The sequence below is a fragment of the Lolium rigidum genome, chromosome 4, assembly GCF_022539505.1.
Source record: "Lolium rigidum isolate FL_2022 chromosome 4, APGP_CSIRO_Lrig_0.1, whole genome shotgun sequence".
Taxonomy (NCBI): domain Eukaryota; kingdom Viridiplantae; phylum Streptophyta; class Magnoliopsida; order Poales; family Poaceae; genus Lolium; species Lolium rigidum.
Window position 1 is genome coordinate 197,512,654 of NC_061511.1, and position 7,433 is coordinate 197,520,086.

Genomic DNA, 7,433 nt, shown 5'->3' on the forward strand with positions numbered 1-7,433 from the left:
TACTTTCTTGTTTGCTGCATTATATCAAAACACAAAAAAATTAGTTGCTAGCTTTACTTTATTTACTGTCTTGCACTCTATATCAAAAACACAAAAAAAATTAGTTACTTGTATTTTACTTTTGTTACCATGTCTAGTTCTGCACTTGTTACTTCTTCACCTGAGGAATTAGTCTTCACTTTTAAACAAGGGGATGAGGAGAGTTTTAAAGATGCTTGGTCCAGAATTTTTACTTCTTATCGTAAAACTGAACCTCAAATGACTCTAAGCTTGCTCCTTAGTAATTTTTATTTTGGTCTTATGGTTCGCTATAGATATGCCTTGGATGCTATAGTGGGAGGAGATTTCCTTCATTGCAATGGGGATCAAGCTTTTAATGCCATAAAGAAGTTGGTTGCATCACATGATTCAGCTAATAACTTTGATTCAGCCCTTATTAGCATTTATAATAGATTAAACACTCTTGAGACAAGTGCATCTCGCTTGAATGAAAATTATAGATATGTTCGTAACCGTCTTGATCAAGTTTTAGTGAACTCTGAACCTTCATTATGGGATCCTACTATTAAAATTGTTATCGGTGACCAAACTCTTCATGCTAATTAATATTATGACTGAATTTTGCCTAATGCCTAAGAGTATTCATAAAACTTTGAAACTTTGGGGATTCGTTGAAGGGGGAGAAGGAATAACTCTTATTGATAACTCTGTTATAATTCCTAAAGGAATAGTTGCGGGTGTGCATACAACCATTCTTGGGAGAACAATATCCATTGATTATCTTGTTATTGAATGTGCAGGAACAGGTCAAATCACACTCGGAAGATCCCTGCTGAAACTATTGGGAGCAGTCATAGATATGGGGGAAGGCACCCTAAAATTCACCTCTACACCCGGGGGTAGACATATATTCCCTAAGCCAAAAAGTAAGAAAAAGAACAAGAAAGGTAAGGGTAAAGCCCAAGGTAATGCCGATGCTCCATCTCTCGATAACACTTGATAAACACTTTACGCGCCTAGGCTGAAAGGCGTTAAGAAAAGCGCTTATGGGAGACAACCCATGTTTTTACTACGAGTAATTTTATTTTATATTTGAGTCTTGGAAGTTGTTCACTACGTAGCAACCTCTCCTTATCTTAGTTTTGTGTATTGTTGTGCCAAGTAAAGTCTTTGATAGTAAGGTTCATACTAGATTTGGATTACTGCGAGAAACAGATTTCTTTGCTTGTCACGAATTTCGACCTGCCTCTCCGTAGGTAGCTCGGAAAATTATGCCAATTTACGTGCGTGATCCTCGGATATGTACGCAACTCTCATTCAATTTGGGAATTTTCATTTGAGCAAGTCTGGTGCCTCAATAAAATCCATCTTTACGGACTGTTCGTTTTGACAGATTCTGCCTTTTATTTCGCATTGCCTCTTTTGCTATGTTGGATGAATTTCTTTGATCCATTAATGTCCAGTAGCTTTATGCAATGTCCGGAAGTGTTAAGAATGATTGTGTCACCTCTGAACATGTTAATTTTTATTGTACACTAACCCTCTAATGAGTTGTTTCGAGTTTGGTGTGGAGGAAGTTTTCAAGGATCAAGAGAGGAGAATGATGCAATATGATCAAGGAGAGTGAAAGCTCTAAGCTTGGGGATGCCCCGGTGGTTTACCCCTGCATATTCTAAGAAGACTCAAGCATCTAAGCTTGGGGATGCCCAAGGCATCCCCTTCTTCATCGACAACATTATCAGGTTCCTCCCCTGAAACTATATTTTTATTCCATCACATCTTATGTGCTTTGCTTGGAGCGTCGGTTTGTTTTTGTTTTTGTTTTGTTTGAATAAAATGGATCCTAGCATTCATTGTGTGGGAGAGAGGCACGCTCCGCTGTTGCATATGGACAAATATGTCCTTAGGCTTTACTCATAATATTCATGGCGAAGGTTGAATCTTCTTCGTTAAATTGTTATATGGTTGGAATCGGGAAATGCTACATGTAGTAATTCTAAAATGTCTTGAATAATTTGATACTTGGCAATTGTTGTGCTCATGTTTAAGCTCTTGCATCATATACTTTGCACCCATTAATGAAGAAATACATAGAGCTTGCTAAATTTGGTTTGCATATTTGGTCTCTCTAAAGTCTAGATAATTTCTAGTATTGAGTTTTGAACAACAAGGAAGACGGTGTAGAGTCTTATAATGTTTACAATATGTCTTTTATGTGAGTTTCTGCTGCACCGGTTCATCCTTGTGTTTGTTTCAAATAACCTTGCTAGCCTAAACCTTGTATCAAGAGGGAATACTTCTCATGCATCCAAAATCCTTGAGCCAACCACTATGCCATTTGTGTCCACCATACCTACCTACTACATGGTATTTCTCCGCCATTCCAAAGTAAATTGCTTGAGTGCTACCTTTAAAATTGCTATTCTTCACCTTTACAATATATAGCTCATGGGACAAATAGCTTAAAAACTATTGTGGTATTGAATATGTACTTATGCACTTTATCTCTTATTAAGTTGCGTGTTGTGCGATAACCATGTTTCTGGGGACGCCATCAACTATTCTTTGTTGAATATCATGTGAGTTGCTATGCATGTCCGTCTTGTCTGAAGTAAGGGAGATCTACCACTTTAATGGTTAGAGCATGCATATTGTTAGAGAAGAACATTGGGCCGCTAACTAAAGCCATGAATCATGGTGGAAGTTTCAGTTTTGGACATATATCCTCAATCTCATATGAGAACACTAATTGTTGCTACATGCTTATGCATTAAAGAGGATTCCATTATCCGTTGTCCATGTTGTCCCGGTATGGATGTCTAAGTTGAGAATAATCAAAAGCGAGAAATCCAAAATGCGAGCTTTCTCCTTAGACCTTTGTACGGGCGGCATGGAGGTACCCCTTTGTGACACTTGGTTAAAACATGTGTATTGCGATGATCCCGGTAGTCCAAGCTAATTAGGACAAGGTGCGGGCACTATTAGTATACTATGCATGAGGCTTGCAACTTGTAAGATATAATTTACATAATACATGTGCTTTATTACTACCGTTGACAAAATTGTTTCATGTTTTCAAAATAAAAGCTCTAGCACAAATATAGCAATCGATGCTTTCCTCTGCGAAGGACCTTTCTTTTACTTTTAATGTTGAGTCAGTTCACCTATTTCTCTCCACCTCAAGAAGCAAACACTTGTGTGAAGCTGTGCATTGATTCCTACATACTTGCATATTGCACTTGTTATATTACTCTATGTTGACAATATCCATGAGATATACATGTTACAAGTTGAAAGCAACCGCTGAAACTTAATCTTCCTTTGTGTTGTTTCAATACCTTTACTTTGATTTATTGCTTTATGAGTTAACTCTTATGCAAGACTTATTGATGCTTGTCTTGAAGTGCTATTCATGAAAAGTCTTTGCTTTATGATTCATTTGTTTACTCATGTCATTACCATTGTTTTGATCGCTGCATTCATTACATATGTTTACAATAGTATGATCAAGGTTATGATGGCATGTCACTCCGGAAATTATCTTTGTTATCGTTTACCTGCTCGGGACGAGCGAGAACTAAGCTTGGGGATGCTGATACATCTCCGACGTAACGATAATTTCTTATGTTCCATGCCACATTATTGATGATATCTACATGTTTTATACACATTATATGTCGTATTTATGCATTTTCCGGCACTAACCTATTAACAAGATGCCGAAGAGCCGATTCTTTGTTTTCTCGCTGTTTTTAGTTTCAGAAATCCTACAAAGGAAATATTCTCGGAATTGGACGAAATCAACGCCCGGGGGCCTATTTTGCCACGAAGCTTCCGGAAGACCGAAGAGAAGACGAAGTGGGGCCACGGGGCGCCGCCACACTAGGGCGGCGCGGCCCGGGAGGGTCCCGCGCGGCCCTGCTGTGTGGGGCCCCGTGACCCCTCCGACTCCGCCCTTCCGCCTACTTAAGGTCTTCGTCGCGAAACCCCCGCACCGAGAGCCACGATACGGAAAACCTTGCGAGACGCCGCCGCCGCCAATCCCATCTCGGGGGATTCTGGAGATCACCTCCGGCACCCTACCGGAGAGGGGATTCATCTCCGGAGGACTCTTCACCGCCATGGTCGCCTCCGGAGTGATGAGTGAGTAGTTCACCCTTGGACTATGGGTCCATAGCGGTAGCTAGATGGTTGTCTTCTCCTCATGTGCTTCATTGTCGGATCTTGTGAGCTGCCTAACATGATCAAGATCATCTATCCGTAATTCTATATGTTGTGTTTGTCGGGATCCGATGGATAGAGAATACTATGTTATGTTGATTATCAATCTATTACCTATGTGTTGTTTATGATCTTGCATGATCTCCGTTATTAGTAGAGGCTACGGCCAAGTTTTTACTCTTAACTCCAAGAGGGAGTATTTATGCTCGATAGTGGGTTCATGTCTCCGTGAATCTGGGGAGTGACGAGAAACCTCTAAGGTTATGGATGTACTTGTTGCCACTAGGGATAAAACATTGATGCTATGTCCGAGGATGTAGTTATTGATTACATTACGCACCATACTTAATGCAATTGTACTGTTGTTTTACAACTTAATACTGGAAGGGGTTCGGATGATAACCTGAAGGTGGACTTTTAGGCATAGATGCATGTTGGATAGCGGTCTATGTACTTTGTCGTAATGCCCAATTAAATCTCACAATATTCATCATGTCATGTATGTGCATTGTTATGCCCTCTCTATTTGTCAATTGCCCGATTGTAATTTGTTCACCCAACATGCTATTTATCTTATGGGAGAGACACCTCTAGTGAACTGTGGACCCTGGTCCATTCTTTACATCTGAAATACAAATCTGCTTGCTATTGTTCTTTACTTGTTCTTGCAAACAATCATCATCCACACTATACATCTAATCCTTTGTTACAGCAAGCCGGTGAGATTGACAACCTCACCTTGTTTCGTTGGGGCAAAGTACTTTGGTTGTGTTGTGCGAGGTTCCACGTTGGCGCCGGAATCCCCGGTGTTGCGCCGCACTACATCCCGCCGCCATCAACCTTCAACGTGCTTCTTGGCTCCTCCTGGTTCGATAAACCTTGGTTTCTTTCTGAGGGAAAACTTGCTGTTGTGCGCATCATACCTTCCTCTTGGGGTTCCCAACGAACGTGTGAGTTACACGCCATCAACGGTGCCACGCCGCTCAGAACGGATCCGGGGTCTTACCTTCGCAGAATTTTGCGGCATTCAGAGATTATTCGCGACTGAGGCGCTCTGAGAATATATTGTCAAGTGCTTTTTCGGCTGTTGGAATAGCACATTTTATTGAGTCAACGGATGAATTATCTTGTCTTCCCGATGGGAGTATGTGAAGAGTTATTTGTATAACTCGAAATATACTCATTATACTCTTTATAATTTCATTGGGCACGCGAACAGCGTTCCCGATGGGAGTAGCCCCCGAGGCTACATCCAAGAACTTGTACTTGGTTGTAGGCTCTACATTTTCACGCCTCTTGTCACTATATTGTCATCTTTCTTGAGTTCTTTTTGCTTTTCTCGGGTGCGCGACCAGCGCTCCCGATGGGAGTAGCCCCCGAGGCTATGGACAAATGCTTGCATTTGATCATAGGCTCTCGCTATTTCTATTTTGTCATACCCGAAATTTCCTTTTTCAAAAGTAGCCCCCGAGCATTTGATCAAAAACTTGTATTTGACCAAAGGCTCTCGAAATTATCATCACTTGTGTTCTTTGACCGGTCTTCGTATCATCACTGTCGAGAATTTCCTTTGTCAAAGTGACATCAATGCTGACGTTAGCCACGACCTCTATATCTGAAAATCACGAACTATGTTCTGTCACTGACTGGTAGACCCAAAATCTGCGGCAGTTTGACACGTTGCGCAAGTGGGGGCACACGTCCTCCACTTTTTCTGGCACGCGCTCTGTAGCGCCTGTCCAGTTCCATCCTCGCGAAAATACAATTTTACACCTGAAGCCACGTGTAATCCATCAACTTCATTACTGTTCCATCCAACGGTGCGTCGACCCGCACGCTTCCTATAAAGGGTCGTCTTCCTCCTCTATTCACCGCTTCGCCGCGCCGCACCTCTGTTCTCTCTCCAAAAATCCCCCATTGCGCCCAACACCTCCTGAGCTCAACCACACTCTCACTCATGCCTACGCCATTGTTGATGCCACCACGCGCAAGACTTACCAGGCACAGCACACCTGAATCAAAGATGGCGGCACAAGATCTGGGAACGGCGGAGTGGGAAAGATCCAAGATTTCCAATCAGGACATCAACCTGATGAAGTAACTTGGGCTGATGAAGAAGAAGGACGCGCTTGATGGCGTGTAAGACACACGTCCGTTGGGAACCCCAAGAGGAAGGTGTGATGTGTACAACGACAAGTTTTCCCTCAGTAAGAAACCAAGGTTATCGAACCAGTAGGAGTCAAGGAACACGTGAAGGTTGTTGGTGGCGGAGTGTAGTGCGGCGCAACACCAGGGATTCCGGCGCCAACGTGGAACCTGCACAACGCAATCAAAGTACTTTGCCCCAACGTAACAGTGAGGTTGTCAATCTCACCGGCTTGCTGAAAACAAAGGATTAGATGTATAGTGTGGAAGATGATGTTTGTTTGCGAAAAACAGTAAAGAACAAGTATTGCAGTAGATTGTATTTCAGATGTAAAGAATGGACCGGGGTCCACAGTTCACTAGTGGTGTCTCTCCGATAAGATAAATAGCATGTTGGGTGAACAAATTACAGTTGGGCAATTGACAAATAAAGAAGGCATAACAATGCACATACATATATCATGATGAGTGATACGTCTCCAACGTATCGATAATTTCTTGTGTTCCATGCCACATTATTGATGTTATCTACATGTTTTATGCACACTTTATGTCATATTCGTGCATTTTCTGGAACTAACCTATTAACAAGATGCCGAAGTGCCGGTTCCTCGTTTTACTGCTGTTTTTGGTTTCAGAAATCCTAGTAACGAAATATTCTCGGAATCGGACGAAATCAACGCCAAAGTTCCTATTTTCATCGGAAGCATCCAGAACACCCGGGAAGGACCCGGAGGGGGGCCACGGGGCCACCAAACCCTAGGCCGGCGCGGCCGAGAGGGGGGCCGCGCCGCCCTATGGTGTGGCCCCCCTGTCAGCCCTCTCGCGCCGCCTCTTCGCCTATATAAAGCCCCCGGACCGGAAAACCCGATACCAATTGACGAAACCCACGAAACACTGCCGGAGCCGCCGCCATCGCGAAGCCAAGATCCGGGGACAGGATCTCTGTTCCGGCACCCCGCCGGAGCGGGGAAGTGCCCCCGGAAGGCTTCTCCATCGACACCGCTGCCATCTCCACCGCCATCTTCATCACCGCTCTTTGCTCCCATGAGGAGGGAGTAGTTCTC